Below are 18,362 nucleotides of genomic sequence, written 5' to 3' on the forward strand. Positions count from 1 at the left end.
TCTTTAGGTCAAGAATGATAATTTTCATAATAATCGTGATTAGATCTGTCGGCTATGTGTTGTATCAGTCTCTGTGACAGTAACTGGCAATGATATCACGCAATGATCTCATGCCATGTCGTCCTGTCACCTTTTAGCTATCGATGATGAGGTCCATGCAGAGGCGAATGGGTGGGGGGCCACCAGTCCCCAGGGACATCACTGACAAGGAGGAGCGTGTGCTCGCGCTCGTGGGGAAGCAACCCCGAACAGCTACGGATGCATCTGCAGACCCTGAAATGATGCCACGTGAGTAAAGCTTACACCATTGCATGATGTGAAGTCAATAGATGCCACAACTACTCATATCCGAATAATCATATATGATAGACGATTTCAAAAATTGTCATAGAAATAAAGCTGGCCTAATGAAAATCATTGGAATGCAAATGTGTTGATGGTCATGAAATGTGATGTCTGCGATGATTTTGAGAGCGGTGGTGCTTTTTTCGTGCATATGCTGTGTGTAGCGCTGAACTCACCTTGTGACCCGAGCACCACCTTCTCCTCTAATAACCTCATGTGTGTTTTTCAGCTCAGCCAGCAGCTTGGCCCAAGGCAAGACGACAGAGGTCAGAAGATGGGGCCGCGGGGCAGGAGTCAACGGACGATCCTATATCTGGTGCTGAGGAGCTCCGATTCTCGCCCATCAATCCGCTGGGTCTGTTCTCCATGGATGAGAGCGCAGATTTCAAGGAACCTGCATTGCCACGTTCCAGAAGCCATTCCACCCCAAGGCCATCTCGTGCTCCTCCGGTTATTCCCGCCTCCACTCTGGAGGTACCGGTCTCAAGCACAGGGCACCCCATTTGTCCCTAGGACGGCGCCGACCCCACAGAGGTCCTGTAGACATGGCAGATCTGTTCCATGAACGCCAGCGGAGAGATGGTACAGTTGTCCAGGAGGACTGTAGGCATTAGTGACCAGCTCATCGAAGCATTGGGGAGCATATCCCGACAGATGGCCACCATGACCGAGTACATTCCACGGACGGCGGAGGCCCTTCATGCGATAGCCAGGAACACTGCTGCCACAGGCCTCCCAGTGGTCCCCGAGTGCGGCACTCCACCCCTAAGTTCCACACCACCACTGCGAATGACAGATGAGAGGAAGGACCAAGATCCTGCTTCTGCATCAGAGAATGTTGCCCCCTTGGCATCCCCCGCTCCCATACCCATCCAACCACCACCTCTGCCTTCATCCCCCCAATGAGGCACCGCCTCAGGAGTTCCTCGGCCAGGCGCCGTGGAGCGAGGAGGGGAAGGGGTAGGTGGGGAGAAGAATGGAAGGGGGGAAGGAAAGTGAGGTGCATGTCCGCAGGTGTGGGCGGTGTCATATCTCCATCTGGGTCGATGCAATTTGTTGCACTGTATGGAGGCTGGGGACCACACTCCTGCTTTGCCTTTGTATTCTGTGTTGCTGGACATGTTGAACATGTGATCGATGTCAATGGTGGAAAAAGTGGGGTGTGGGTGGGGGTTGGGTGTTACTGCCTGTGATACTTATGATTTCAGACCAATGTTGGTAAAAAATGTTGTTATTGAACATAACCTTATTGTGCATTGTCTCAGATAGCTGCACTGTTACACACTGTTGATTCCTTAACATGAAAGGGTTAAATACAACTTAATATCAATCACAAAACTTTAACTGGCACCAAGATGATGGGCACCATTGATGTCTGAACTGCACACACACAGCAGTGTGTCAGCATTGTCACTCACATCAACGCTCTTTCAGGCAAATCGTTCAGATTTCAGCTCCTCACGTAAGAGTGGGATTTCAAAAATGCCAGCCATACCGCTGATGTTCGTTCAGAACAGTTCCATTTTTTGTGGGTATTTTTTTGGGCGAGCAATATTGTGGGCGATATGTGTGCGATGTGGGGAAAGTGACGGTGGGTGATCTCCTGGGTGTTAGTTTCATCAAATGTGCTCTTTACGACAAAAAAAAAGTGGGCAGGGTGGTATTATTGAATTTTGGCGTTAATTCCATGCAGAAAGTAACGCTGGGCAATATTATGGGCATTGATTTCGCCCATTCTGATGATTCTGGCCAAAAAAAGTGGTCGGGCGGTAATATTTTTTCCCGGCGTTAACCACATGGGGAAAGTTACGCTCGGCGATAAGTTTTCTAAAAATTCCCGTCAATTTCCATTTTGTGCCAAAATGGGTGATATATGGGCATTATATGTCATTTCAGCGATAAAATGGGTGTTAAGTGGGCGTTAAACATGCAAAAAAAGTGAAGGTTCTAGCCCTTGGTCTTTGTAAACATCTTTCCTCTGCTCTGATCAGCAACGTTAAAGGATAGACATCACAAAAACTCTGGGAAGTCATTACTAGGACCAGTGAATCCTCTTTCGAGATTACCATGGATTTTTTGTATGAAAATGCTACAAATCTGGAATTAAAATAGAAGATGCTGAAAATACACAGGTTAGTAATACATCTGCAAAGAGAAAAGATAAAGGAATGTTTTAGGTGTTGACCCTTCATCAGAACTTCTCTTTTCTGTGTTTAAAACTAATATACATAAATATTTGTAATATGTAATAATATATATAAAATAAACAATGAGTCACAACAAACATACTGTGGGGGGGAAATTGCGTAACGCCCTGTTTGGGGGCAGTAACAGCCGCGAGGTGGGAGTTCCTGTACTAGGTGCGGAAGTTCCGCCCCACTTGCGATATTGGGGGTTACCACAAAATAACACTCTCCACTTGCTCTGAGGGGCGCCAGTGGGGTGGAAGGACAGGGAGTGCGTTGGGATGTATAGTGCTGCCGTATAGAAGGGGCCGTCCCCTTCATTAAAGGGGAGGGGCAAGTTGCCGACTCTGCGGGTCGCTATCTGTTGTGCAGGGCTCAGCAGACCACGACAATTTTGGTGACCCTGGCTAGTGCATACTGAAGGGCTCCTCCAGAATTGTCAAGGCATCTGAAGTGAATTTTCAGCATGCCTATTGTCTGCTCTAGGACACATCTGGTGGAAATGTGGCTTTCATTATAATATTCCTTAGCCTCATTCCTTGGCTGCCTCAAAGGTGTCATGAGCCATGTTTTCAGTGGCTAGCCCTTGTAGCCAGCCGTGGAGGTGCAAAGAGCTGAGGGAGGGTGGACTGGTGCGGAAGCCCTTGCAATTGACAAGAGCTAATGATGGGATGCCAAAATGGCCACGTGTGTGCAGTCCAAGTAAAGCTTGTACCATTAGAACTTGACCATCTGATTCCTGTTATATAGTAAATTATTATTCAATTTAGATCCTCCTTCTCGATGTCCCCGGTAAGCCAATTCGATTGGATTTTAAAGCCTTATTAAAATTTTGAGTTCCACTTCCTCTCCCTCTCTTCTGAGCTCAGTTTTCTTCCCTTACACTTCATCTCCTGAACATGGCAACTCAACCTTGGATACAATTCAATCTGTGCTGGCATCTTTCCAGTACATCTCACCCAAGTGGCCATTCTTCATATATGAGTTCAGACAGTGTCTGTTGGCAGGTAATTCAACCAAATCAGGACAGATTAAATGTCAACAAATGGCAATGTGATTAAGTAGTGACATGAAAAGTAGTATTTCAAAAAATCTGGCAGGCAGGAGGATTGGATAAGTATGATTTAAAAAAATACAAAAAATTAAAAAATGCAAGAGAAACATTGAAACAATAAAGGATTTCTTCAAATATATGTGCAATAGAAAAGGGTGAAAGTATTGCTTCATTGAAAATTGAAGCTGGAATCCAGGGACAAGGGAAATGCAGATATTATTAAATGATTACTTACATCTGTCTTTATCCAACAAGAGGAGGGAAAGTTGTGTGTCAGATCTCAGATTCCAGGAACATCAGAAGAGCTAAGTAGTATGTAATAGTGATCGATGTGATATAAAAAATGTGTTGTGCTTATGGGAATTGAAATGAGTGACATTTTTATAAGTTGGTTATTTTGGGAGAAATTCCTGAGGCTTGGGAAGTGGCAAACATATCTGCATTGTTTGAAAAACAAACAAGAAACATAATTGGAAACTAGAGATTAATAAGATTAACATCAACTTAGGGAGCACCGTTGAAATAATTGTGAATTGGGTGAACACTTGGAAAAATTTTAGCTGTTAAAAGCTAAGAACTTTCTCAGGGTCAATGCAGGCGAGATCGGAGTGGGGCGGATGGGAAATGTTAAATATCTTGCAGTGGGTCAGGAACCCACTGTCATCCTGCCCCCACGCGCCTTTTCCTCAGGAGTGTTTGCCAGCGTGGCAGCGACCCGAATGGCAGATGCGGGCGAGCTAATTTAAATCAGTATTAGTTACTTGTCAGACATTTAAGAGTCTTTTTAACCCTAACTTTCATATTTCACTGGATGACCACAGGAATCATGCATCTCATGAACCAGATCTGTAAACCTGAAGTGGAAGTTGAGTGGACATTGATCCAACTGATTAGTGCACAGCTTGGAAAGTACAATAAAAACTTCTATCTCACAGCTGATCACTTTCCTCAGGTAGAAGCTATTGTTGACTGCATTGCCAGCACAGATTTAACTTTCTAGAAGTTGCAAGTGCTTTCAGCAAAGTCGGGATCCAGTGTCACCTCATTGGTAGAACCTATGACATCATTGACAGATTGCTTCTGTCATCTCTACTTGACCTGCCATCTATTCCATCAGCATGGGTGCCGTTTATACTGTGTCACCTTAGAAACATAGAAACATAGAAAATAGGTGCAGGAGTAGGCCATTCGGCCCTTCTAGCCTGCACCGCCATTCAATGAGTTCATGGCTGAACATGCAACTTCAGTACCCCCTTCCTGCTTTCTCGCCATACCCCTTGATCCCCCGAGTAGCAAGGACTTCATCTAACTCCCTTTTGAATATATTTAGTGAATTGGCCTCAACAACTTTCTGTGGTAGAGAATTCCACAGGTTCACCACTCTCTGGGTGAAGAAGTTTCTCCTCATCTCGGTCCTAAATGGCTTACCCCTTATCCTTAGACTGTGACCCCTGGTTCTGGACTTCCCCAACATTGGGAACATTCTTCCTGCATCTAACCTGTCTAAACCAGTCAGAATTTTAAACATTTCTATGAGGTCCCCTCTCATTCTTATGAACTCCAGTGAATACAAGCCCAGTTGATCCAGTCTTTCTTGATAGGTCAGTCCCACCATCCCGGGACTCAGTCTGGTGAACCTTCGCTGCACTCCCTCAATAGCAAGAATGTCCTTCCTCAAGTTAGGAGACCAAAACTGTACACAATACTCCAGGTGTGGACACACCAAGGCCCTGTACAACTGTAGCAACACCTGCCTGCCCCTGTACTCAAATCCCCTCGCTATGAAGGCCAAAGTGACATTTGCTTTCTTAACCGCCTGCTGTACCTGCATGCCAACCTTCAATGACTGAAGTACCATGACACCCAGGTCTCGTTGCACCTCCCCTTTTCCTAATTTGTCACCATTCAGATAATAGTCTGTCTCTCTGTTTTTACCACCAAAGTGGATAACCTCACATTTATCCACATTATACTTCATCTGCCATGCATTTGCCCACTCACCTAACCTATCCAAGTCACTCTGCAGCCTCATAGCATCCTCCTCGCAGCTCACACTGCCACCCAACTTAGTGTCATCCGCAAATTTGGAGATACTACATTTAATCCTCTCGTCTAAATCATTAATGTACAGTGTAAACAGCTGGGGCCCCAGCACAGAACCTTGCGGTACCCCACTAGTCACTGCCTGCCATTCTGAAAAGTACCCATTTACTCCTACTCTTTGCTTCCTGTCTGACAACCAGTTCTCAATCCACGTCAGCACACTACCCCCAATCCCATGTGCTTTAACTTTGCACATTAATCTCTTGTGTGGGACCTTGTCGAAAGCCTTCTGAAAGTTCAAATATACCACATCAACTGGTTCTCCCTTGTCCACTCTACTGGAAACATCCTCAAAAAATTCCAGAAGATTTGTCAAGCATGATTTCCCTTTCACAAATCCATGCTTACTTGGACCTATCATGTCACCTTTTTCCAAATGCGCTGCTATGACATCCTTAAAAATTGATTCCATCATTTTACCCACTACTGAGGTCAGGCTGACCGGTTTATAATTCCCTGTTTTCTCTCTCCCTCCTTTTTTAAAAAGTGAGGTTACATTGGCCACCCTCCACTCCATAGGAACTGATGCAGAGTCAATGGAATGTTGGAAAATGACTGTCAATGCATCCGCTATTTCCAAGGCCACCTCCTTAAGTACTCTGGGATGCAGTCCATCAGGCCCTGGAGATTTATTGGCCTTCAATCCCATCAATTTCCCCAACACAATTTCCTGACTAATAAGGATTTCCCTCAGTTCCTCCTCCTTACTAGACCCTCCGACCCCTTTTATATCCGGAAGGTTGTTTGTGTCCTCCTTAGTGAATACCGAACCAAAGTACTTGTTCAATTGGTCTACCATTTCTTTGTTCCCCGTTGTGACTTCCCCTGATTCTGACTGCAGGGGACCTACGTTTGTCTTTACTAACCTTTTTCTCTTTAGATATCTATAGAAACTTTTGCAATCCGTCTTAATGTTCCCTGCAAGTTTCTTCTCGTACTCCATTTTCCCTGCCCTAATCAAACCCTTTGTCCTCCTCTGCTGAGTTCTAAATTTCTCCCAGTCCCCGGGTTCGCTGCTATTTCTGGCCAATTTGTATGCCACTTCCTTGGCTTTAATAGTATCCCTGATTTCCCTTGATAGCCACGGTTGAGCAACCTTCCCTTTTTTATTTTTACGCCAGACAGGAATGTACAATTGTTGTAATTCATCCATGCGGTCTCTAAATGTCTGCCATTGCCCATCCACAGTCAACCCCTTAAGTATCATTCGCCAATCTATCCTAGCCAATTCACGCCTCATACCTTCAAAGTTTCCCTTCTTTAAGTTCTGGACCATGGTCTCTGAATTAACTGTTTCATTCTCCATCCTAATGCAGAATTCCACCATATTATGGTCACTCTTCCCCAAGGGGCCTTGCACAACGAGATTGCTAATTAATCCTCTCTCATTACACAACACCCAGTCTAAGATGGCCTCCCCCCTAGTTGTTTCCTCGACATATTGGTCTAGAAAACCATCCTTTATGCACTCCAGGAAATCCTCCTCCACCGTATTGCTTCCAGTTTGGCTAGCCCAATCTATGTGCATATTAAAGTCACCCATTATAACTGCTGCACCTTTATTGCATGCACCCCTAATTTCCTGTTTGATGCCCTCCCCAACATCACTACTACTGTTTGGAGGTCTGTACACAACTCCCACTAACATTTTTCGCCCTTTGGTGTTCTGCAACTCTACCCATATAGATTCCACATCATCCAAGCTAATGTCTTTCCTAACTATTGCATTAATCTCCTCTTTAACCAGCAATGCTACCCCACCTCCTTTTCCTTTTATTCTATCCTTCCTGACCGTTGAATACCCCTGGATGTTGAGTTCCCAGCCCTGATCATCCTGGAGCCACGTCTCCGTAATCCCAATCACATCATATTTGTTAACATCTATTTGCACAGTTAATTCATCCACCTTATTACGGATACTCCTTGCATTAAGACACAAAGCCTTCAGGCTTGTTTTTTTAACACCCTTTGTCCTTTTAGAATTTTGCTGTACAGTGGCCCTTTTTGTTCTTTTTCTTGGGTTTCTCTGCCCTCCACTTTTCCTCATCTCCTTTCTGTCTTTTGCTTTTGTCTCCTTTTTGTTTCCCTCTGTCTCCCTGCATTGGTCCTCAGAATCGGACCATGATGAGCCCCAAGACCAGCAGCAGCAGGGACAGTAGCAGTACCAATGACAACACCACCAACTTTCTCCTCAACCAACTGATGCTGCACAGGACAGGGGGAACATTATAATGAATGCTACATCTCCAACAGGTGTGTCATAGAGCAGACAATGGGCTTGCACAAAATGCGATCCAAATGCCTTGACAGATCTGGAGGAGCCCTTCAGTACGCACCAGTCATGGTCTCCAGAATCATTGTGGTCTGTTGCACCCTACACAGCATAGCACAGCAGTGAGGATTAGCGCTGCATGAGGAACAAGGCACAGAGCGCACAGCCTCATCAGAGGAGGAGGAGGAGCATCAGGTGGAAGATGAGGAGGTCGACGGCCTGGAGGAGCCGATTGACCAGATGCCACCAGTACGCGAGCACATTGCTGCCTGTGAGGCCAGAGATGGCCTCGTCATGGCCAGATTTACTTAGCTTTACTCAACACAACCATGTGGCTGCCACATGCATTGCCAGGTTGGCTACACCCCACAGCAACACCATAAAGCATCCCCACAATGATCAGTCTATTCTTTTCACAGTCACCACCATTGCTGGAGCTTAAGGTAGCCCTGACTCTTAACTCTGCCACTTACAATTGCACACACAAATTTGTCACGGACCGCAAAGTTTTAAAAACAAATGATTTTATACAAAACATTATTTCAACAGAAACTTAACAATAACATTTAAGAAACACCCAAGTGACTACCCTTGTGACTTTACTTGCGTGGCTTCTTTTGCTTATGTAACTTCAGCAGAGCAGCCTGCTCACTTCCCTGCTGCACCTGCTTAGATGCCTTTGGCGGATGTCCTCTGGGTTTTGGAGGCTGTGAGGGCCCAGCTAAAGTCTGCTCCTTCTGCAACTGTGCAGGGGCAGACTCGGCCATCGCTGCATCTGTGGCTCTGACTGAGGGGTTGGCAAGAGGGGAATGTTAGAAATAGCCAAGCTACAACTATCTCTGGTCACTTTAAATAATCAGATTTGAGTGCATATCAATATGGTGGATATATTGTGTTTAATCAGAGTTTAAGACGGAATTATAACACATAATTTTCCAGCAAAAAAATATGACCGTGACAAGTATTTGATATTGATCCGATCGGACAGACGGTTGACACACGTGAGAAATTCTCTGGCTTGCATCCTCTTTGTCTTCATCTTGAGCTTTCTCCCTTTTCTCTCTCTCTTCCATTTGTGAGTACAAGCTTTCAGGAGGTCACTTTTATTCCATTTTTAGGAGTGCACCTGAACTGGGATATTGACAAGACCTTTTGACCTACAGAAGTTCCCCATAAACCATAATATCCAATGACTTATCATGTTCTTTGTCTTGATTCTTGTGTCCAAGCCCGCCCTAAATATGTCGTATGATTTTGGCCACATGTCCTTTTGTTTATACTTTCTCGAAGATGCTTTCCTTTGGAATTCGTGACTTATCTCTTTCGTCCGTATTCTTCTTTGATCACATGAGGCTCAAGCCAGAAACCTGTTCGCTTCAGAGTGTTAACTCCTTTATGGCATAAAAAACGTTTACGTTAGCTTCCCCAAACTTCCTTCCATTATCTTCGCAACCAGCTTTGTTAAGCTAAATTCAAATTCTACCTTAGCATTATACATAAAATACATAAATATGGTTCAAGTCTTAACTTAAAAAGAACAAATAATTGCTTAGCAACAGGGAGATTTTATATAACCCCCATAGGAAGAAAAAAATGAGGGGGCCGAAATTGCTCATCCCAATAATGGCCTCTGGCTGCATGAAAGCGGTGGCCATGGGGCGGCGCAGAATGGCCGCCGACTCTCCGTGGAGGGGCCGGCATTTTGTAAATTGCCCTGGTTGAGTTTTAGAGTGGTGCTCGGTCTGCTCCGCCAATTTTCCCGCCACAGCGTGCACGCAGCGACCCCCTTGTGAAATTTCCCCTCGGGAAATGGCCATTTCCAAGTTTTGCCCCGCGAGAGCGGCCCAGCTGCCGATCAGTGCCCCCGACAGTCGAGGAACGAACTAGGAGCGAGGCCATCTTAGACTGGGTGTTGTGTAATGAGAGAGGATTAATTAGCAATCTCGTTGTGTGAGGCCCCTTGGGGAAGAGTGACCATAATATAGTGGAATTCTGCATTAGGATGGAGAATGAAACAGTTAATTCAGAGACCATGGTCCAGTACTTAAAGAAGGGTAACTTTGAAGGTATGAGGCGTGAATTGACTAGGATAGATTGGCGAATGATACTTAAGGGGTTGACAGTGGATGGGCAATGGCAGACATTTAGAGACCGCATGGATGAACTACAACAATTGTACATCCCTGTCTGGCGTAAAAATAAAAAAGGGAAGGTGGCTCATCCGTGACTATCAACGGAAATCAGGGATAGTATTAAAGCCAAGGAAGTGGCATACAAATTGAACAGAAATAGCAGCGAACCCGGGGACTGAGAGAAATTTAGAACTCAGCAGAGGAGGACAAAGGGTTTGATTAGGGCAGGGAAAATAGAGTACGAGAGGAAGCTTGCAGGGAACATTAAAATGGACTGCAAAAGCTTCTATAGCTATGTAAAGAAAAAAAGGTTAGTAAAGACAAACATATGTCCCCTGCAGTCAGAATCAGGGGAAGTCATAACGGGGAACAAAGAAATGGCAGACCAATTGAACAAGTACTTTGGTTCGGTATTCACTAAGGAGGACACAAACAACCTTCCGGATATAAAAGGAGTCAGAGGGTCTAGTAAGAAGGAGGAACTGAGGGAAATCCTTATTAGTAGGAAATTGTGTTGGGGAAATTGATGGGATTGAAGGCCGATAAATCCACAGGGCCTGATGGACTGCATCCCAGAGTACTTAAGGAGGTGGCCTTGGAAATAGCGGATGCATTGACAGTCATTTTCCAACATTCCATAGACTCTGGATCAGTTCCTATCGAGTGGAGGGTAGCCAATGTAACCCCACTTTTTAAAAAAGGAGGGAGAGAGAAAACAGGGAATTATAGACCGGTCAGCCTGATATTGGTAGTGGGTAAAATGATGGAATCAATTATTAAGGATGTCATAGCAGCGCATTTGGAAAGAGGTGACATGATAGGTCCAAGTCAACATGGACTTGTGAAAGGGAAATCATGCTTGACAAATCTTCTGGAATTTTTTGAGGATGTTTCCAGTAGAGTGGACAAGGGAGAACCAGTTGATGTGGTATATTTGGACTTTCAGAAGGCTTTCGACAAGGTCCCATACAAGAGATTAATGTGCAAAGTTAAAGCACATGGGATTGGGGGTAGTGTGCTGACGTGGATTGAGAACTGGTTGTCAGACAGGAAGCAAAGAGTAGGAGTAAATGGGTACTTTTCAGAATGGCAGGCAGTGACTAGTGGGGTACCGCAAGGTTCTGTGCTGGGGCCCCAGCTGTTTACATTGTACATTAATGATTTAGACGAGAGGATTAAATGTAGTATCTCCAAATTTGCGGATGACACTAAGTTGGGTGGCAGTGTGAGCTGCGAGGAGGATGCTATGAGGCTGCAGAGTGACTTGGATAGGTTAGGTGAGTGGGCAAATGCATGGCAGATGAAGTATAATGTGGATAAATGTGAGGTTATCCACTTTGGTGGTAAAAACAGAGAGACAGACTATTATCTGAATGGTGACAGATTAGGAAAAGGGGAGGTGCAACGAGATCTGGGTGTCATGGTACATCAGTCATTGAAGGTTGGCATGCAGATACAGCAGGCAGTTAAGAAAGCAAATGGCATGTTGACCTTCATAGCGAGGGGATTTGAGTACAGGGGCAGGGAGGTGTTGCTACAGTTGTACAGGGCCTTGGTGAGGCCACACCTGGAATATTGTGTACAGTTTTGGTCTCCTAACTTGAGGAAGGACATTTTTGCTATTGAGGGAGTGCGGCGAAGGTTCACCAGACTGATTCCTGGGATGGCGGGACTGACATATCAAGAAAGATTGGATCAATTGGGCTTGTATATGGAGTTCAGAAGAATGAGGGGATCTCATAGAAACGTTTAAAATTCTGACGGGTTTAGACAGATTAGATGCAGGAAGAATGTTCCCAATGTTGGGGAAGTCCAGAACCAGGGGACACAGTCTAAGGATAAGGGGTAAGCCATTTGGGACCGAGATGAGGAGAAACTTCTTCACCCAGAGAGTGGTGAACCTGTGGAATTCTCTACCACAGAAAGTTGTTGAGGCCAATTCATTAAATATATTCAAAAATGAGTTAGATGTAGTCCTTACTACTAGGGGGACGCAGGGGTATGGCGAGAAAGCAGGAATGGGGTACTGAAGCTGTATGTTCAGCCATGAACTCATTGAATGGCGGTGCAGGCTCGAAGGGCTGAATGGCCTACTCCTGCACCTAATTTCTATGTTTCTATGTTTCTATGAAACATATAAGATACTGAGGGGACTTGACAATGTAGATGTAGTGAGGATGTTTCCCCTCGTCAGGGAATCTAGAACGAGGGGGCATAGTTTTAAAATAAGGGGTCGCCCATTTAGAATGGCGATGAGGAGGAATTTCTTCTTTCAGAGAGTGGTAAATTCTCTACTCCAGAGAGCTGTGGAGGCTAGGTCATTGAATATATTTAAGGTGGAAATAGACAGATTTTTGAGCGATAAGGGAGTGAAGGGTTATGGGGAGTGGGCAGGGACGTGAAGCTGAGCTCAAGATCAGATCAGCCATGATCTTATTGAATGGCGGAACAGGCTCGAGGTGCCAAATGGCCTATTCCTGCTCTGATTTCTTATGTTCTTATGTTCTTATGATAGATTTTAAGAAGACATAGATAGGCTGGTGGAATGGGCAGACGTGTGGCAGATGAAATGTAACATAGAAAAGTGTAAAGTGATACATGTTTATAGAAAGAATGAGAGGAAATATAAACTACAGGGTACAATCCTAAAGAGGTTGTATGAACATAGAGACCTCGCGGTATATGTGCACAAATCATTGAAGGTGGCAGGGTAGGTTGAGAAAGCAGTTCACCAACTTGATTCAGTTTTTTGATGAGAGAAAATGAATAAACTGCCCATTTGGGAATATCTGCTCACATTTTCATCTGGAGTCACAGCTGAGTCTCCCCACACAGAGAATTCCAAATGTTGTCCAGGTCTTTGGGTTCTCACAGGAAGGAAAGAATAATCAGCAGTCAAGGTATTTACCTCCTCGCCCATGGAGAGTGTTGCTTAGTCAAAATGTGTTACCAGCGGCTTCTTTCCCGAACTCAAGGATCATATATCTTCACAGAGAAGCTCCACAGATTTGCTTCTGTTAATCTAACCTTCAAGGTCCAAATATTCAACTTGCTCCTCATCTTCTCCTGCTTTCTCTTTGATTTATATGACCCGAAAGCTACATTTGCATAAATTTATTCCAAAAGTGGAGATCATGTCCCTAATTAGACAATTACAGAGCACATCCATCAAGCCGACATTTTTAATTTTTGCAAACTGTCACATTTTGAAACATATTTCTTGTACTCTTGTACTGATAATCTATGTAGGCCATCATGACCTATAAGAACTAGGTTAATTTTTTTCAGGTATCTGCTTTCCAATTTCAGATCAATTCCACTGGTTGTTTTCAACAGATGACCTCGTATACAAAGAGTGGTTTAAACATGGGTTTTCTAAACAATGACTTATACTGGAGTTCTATGAAATGACAACATGATTTTGAGTTACATGTAAAATGGATATGCATTCAAAGATGCACTTTTTATTAAATTAGACTGCAGATTAATAGCTTGCTTGCAACGTGTCAATCTACATCTTTCAAATTGTGTAGGCATAAGAGTTTCTCAAGAGAACAGGAAGAGCTGTCAATTACTGGCATTGCATGGTATCACAGTGCATTAAATTCTCTTTCTGTCAGAGTCACTCATCTGTAATTTCGAACTTTTACTGGTAAGTTCTGGATTGCCACTTTTAAAGGTTTTTCAGAAATGCTCCATCATTTCAAAAAATTGCAGGGGCTAAATTAAAACTATAATTCTTGCACAAAATTAAAATAATTTGTGCACGTTTATTTATGAGTTATAAATAATCTGCTTATGAAATAAAATTGAAAGCAACTTTATGACACTAGAATTGCTTGTACTGGACCTTGTATATAGTGAAACTCCATATACAGTGAAAAGTTTCTGATGCCCCAGTTTACTTATTCATGTTATTAAAAAAATGCAATTTTCATTCTATGAAATTACCATGGCTTGAAAATCTAAGCACTACATTTCCATGATTTAGCACGTGAATAGCATTGAACCTGATGGCTCAAGTTATAAGGCGCTTAATTTCTGCCTGAATGACTCTTCAAGTATAAATTTTAAAAGCATTTGTTCTCAGTTACAGGAATAGGCTTGAGGATTCTAATCCCCCTTCCCATGAATTATACATCCAATTTTAGATCAAGCTTTAACCAACCGAAAAAGAAAACGCAGATTCAGGAATGAAAGCTAACTGAAAAGTTCGAGAGAGATTTTCAGAGTTGCAATTTGATAAGATCGCACCATTTCACTGGAATAGAGAGTTTTGAGTTATTGTTAAGAATGCAGCAAGTTCCAGTTAAGATGACTTGTAACTAAACACAAGTTTGCTGCTTTCTGTTTATGTTTCATTGCACAGCCAGATACATAAATCCTAACATGGTAAAATTATGCTAAGGTCAATCATATGATATTAGAACAGGGTTTTATTGTTCATCCAGAAATAATATTCACTGACAGTGAATTGGCAGCGTTCACCATCATTTCGCCTTTGAAACTGATGGCAACTTCAGGTTTTAGCACAGGTGCAGTCTAATGTGGAAATTATAAAGTTGTGGTCTGTCATTCACTGCTCCATCACAGGCTGCACTGTGTCCCTACTGTGCTCACTGCTCAAAAAAAAGATTGAAGTCCTAATTCAAGTCTTAGGGGGAGAAATTGATCTGCTTTGCGCCTCCCATTAGTGTCTCCGGGGGGCACGGCAAGAGTACCGATGCCCGCAAACTTTCCTTGCAAGTTACCGGTGGTGGTAAACCTAAACACCACGATCTCCTGCGTCTATGAAATCGTGACGTCATCCGGTGCGCAGCGCCCCGGCACCGCCCCGGATGCTAACTTCGCTTCTATCCCCTGCAGCAGCGCTGGGCGTCACCGGCTGCTGCAGGAGACGTTGTGAGGTCGGCCGGCTGCTTGTGGAGCAGTAGTTAAAGGGATTGCCGGTGAGGTAGGTGAACATTTTTTTAAATCAACTTTCTGTGCACTATTCTCAATTTTTCTACGACCGTGATTGATCAGTCATACACTCTGTTAGAGGGCTTGGGGCTGATTGTCGCAGGTCACAGGTGCCATCGCCGAGCAATGGATTCATTTTCTCAGCATTGGCCCTTCCCTTTAACGGAGGAAATACGCCCGTGATCCCAGCAGCGTTGCACTGGACATTGTTCCTTGCTCTGCTGTTACCGCCCCTCTTGCATGGTTTCGTGCTCCAGGAACGAAGCGTGTAGCGCTTGATTTAGCACTCCACTTCCCTTCTGGAGCACTAAACAGGAAGTTCGCATCTGGTGGAATTGGGTAGCACGGGTGATGCCTTTGTGCTTCCACAAAAGTGATCGCCCCAAATGGGACGCTATGCAATTTCTAGCCCTTAAAGCCCAAACTCATTGGCGTTAAACTCAAAGAGTGGACCAATATCAGGTGCAGTCTAATCGCAAGTCATGATTGGCACACACTTTTTTTCACTACTTAAAGGAGAGGTTCATTGATGCTGTAGAACCTTATTCTTAGTGTTGTTGGCTGTGCAGCTGCCTCAGCAAGCAGAAGCAGGAAAAGGAGAACAAGCCAGAGGACTGAACCAGGAAGGGTGAGTACAAAGCCACACTCACCTTCGTCCTGCTCTGCCACTCATCACATCTCCATCACTCTGCCTTCCCAGGTCTACTCCTGCACATCATTACTCACACCAACTTACCTTGCATGTCCACCCAGCCACCTTTCTCTACCTACATTAACACATCACCATCTTACTAACCATCCCTCACACTCACGTCATCCTAGTGCAATCATACCAACTAACAACACACAAGGAGGGCTTTTGGTATTGCCACCCCATTCCATCATAGTCATTCTTTCCACATGTAGCCCATTCATTCCTTATACTCATTCCATCACTCTCATAGAAACATAGAAATATAGAAAATAGGTGCAGGAGTAGGCCATTCGGTCCTTTGAACCTGCACCACCATTCGATAAGATCATGGTTGATCATTCCCTCAGTACCCTTTTCTTGCTTTCTTACCATACCCCTTGATCCCCTTAGCCGTAAGGGCCATATCTAACTCCCTCTTAAATATATCCAATGAACCGGCATCAACAACTCCCTGCGGCAAGGAATTCCACAGGTTAACAATTCTCTGAGTGAAGAAGTTTCTCTTCATCTCAGTCCTAAATGGCCTACCCCTTATCCGAAGACTGTGTCCCCTGGTTCTGGACTTCCCCAACATCGGGAACAATCTACCCGCGGCTAACCTGTCCCATCCAATCAGAATCTTATATGTTTCCATGAGATCCCCTCTCATCCTTCTAAACTCCAATGTATAAAGGACCAGTTGATCCAGTCTCTCCTCATATGTCAGTCCAGCCATCCGGGAATCAGTCTGGTGAACCTTCGCTGTCCTCCCTCAATAGCAAGAACATCCTTCCACAGATTAGGAGACCAAAACTGAACACAATATTCCAAGTGAGGCCTCACCAAGGCCCTGTACAACTGCAGTAAGACCTCCCTGCTCCTATATTCAAATCCCCTAGCTATGAAGGACAACATACCATTTGCCTTCTTTACTGCCTGCTGTACCTGTATGTCAACTTTCAATGACTGATGAACCATGACACCCAGGTCCCATTGCACCTCCCCTTTTCCTAATCTGCCACCATTCAGATAGTATTCTGTCTTCGCGTTTTTGCCCCCAAAGTGGATAACCTCACATTTATCCACATTATACTGCATCTGCCATACATTTGCCCACTAACCTAACCTGTCTAAGTCATGCTGCAGCCTCTTAGCGTCCCCCTCACAATTCACACCGCCACCCAGTTTAGTGTCATCTGCAAACCTGGAGATATTACACTCAATTCCTTCATCCAAATCATTGATGTATATTGTAAATAGCTAGGGTCTCAGCACTGAGCCCTGCGGCACTCCACTAGTCACTGCTCGTCATTCTGAAAAGGATCCGTTTATCCCGACTCTCTGCTTCCTGTCTGCCAACCAGTTCTCTATCTGTGTCAGCATATTACCTCCAATATCATGTGATTTGATTTTGTACACCAATCTCTTGTGTGGGACCTTGTCAAAAGCCTTTTGAAAGTCCAAATGCACCACATCCACTGGTTCTCCCTTGTCCACTCTACTAGGTACATCCTCAAAAAATTACAGAAGATTTGTCAAGCATGATTACCCCTTCATAAATCCATGCTGACTTGGACCGATCCTGTCACTGCTTTCCAAATGCGCTGCTATTTCATCCTTAATAATTGATTCCAACATTTTCCCCACCACTGATGTCAGGCTAACCGGTCTATAATTACCCGCTTTCTCTCTCCCTCCTTTTTTAAAAAGTAGTGTTACATGAGCTACCCTCCAGTCCATAGGAACTGATCCCGAGTCGATAGACTGTTGGAAAATGAACACCAATGCATCCACTATTTCTAGGGCCACCTCCTTAAGTACTCTGGGATGCAGATCATCAGGCCCTGAGGATTTATCGGCCTTCAATTCCATCAATTTCCCCAAAACAATTTCCCGACTAATAAGTTTCTTCTTCTTACTAGACGCTCTGACTCTTTTATATCCAGAAGGTTGTTTGTGTCCTCCTTAGTGAATACCGAACCAAAGTACTTGTTCAATTGGTCTGCCATTTCTTTGTTTCCCGTTATGACTTCCCCTGATTCTGACTGCAGGGGACCTACGTTTGTCTTTACTAACCTTTTTCTCTTTACATATCTATAGAAGCTTTTGCAGTCCATCTTAATGTTCCCTGCAAGCTTCCTCTCGTACTCTATTTTCCTTGCCCTAATCAAATTCTTTGTCTTCCTCTGCTGAGTTCTAAATTTCTCCCAGTCCCCGGATTCGCTGCTATTTCTGGTCAATTTGTATGCCACTTCCTTGGCTTTAATACTATCCCTGATTTCCCTTGATAGCCACGGTTGAGCCACCTACCCTTTTTTATTTTTACGCCAGACAGGGATGTACAATTATTGTAGTTCATCCATGCGGTCTCCAAATGTCTGCCATTGCCCATCCACTGTCAACCCCTTAAGTATCATTCGCCAATCTATCCTAGCCAATTCACGCCTCATACCTTCAAAGTTACCCTTCTTTAAGTTCTGGCCCATGGTCTCTTAATTAACTGTTGCATTCTCCATCCTAATGTAGAATTCCACCATATTATGGTCACTCTTCCCGAAGGGGCCTCGCACAATGAGATTGCTAATTAATCCTCTCTCATTACACAACACCCAGTCTAAGATGGCCTCCCCCCTAT

The sequence above is a fragment of the Pristiophorus japonicus genome, chromosome 7 (assembly GCF_044704955.1).
Source record: "Pristiophorus japonicus isolate sPriJap1 chromosome 7, sPriJap1.hap1, whole genome shotgun sequence".
In the NCBI taxonomy this organism is placed as follows: domain Eukaryota; kingdom Metazoa; phylum Chordata; class Chondrichthyes; family Pristiophoridae; genus Pristiophorus; species Pristiophorus japonicus.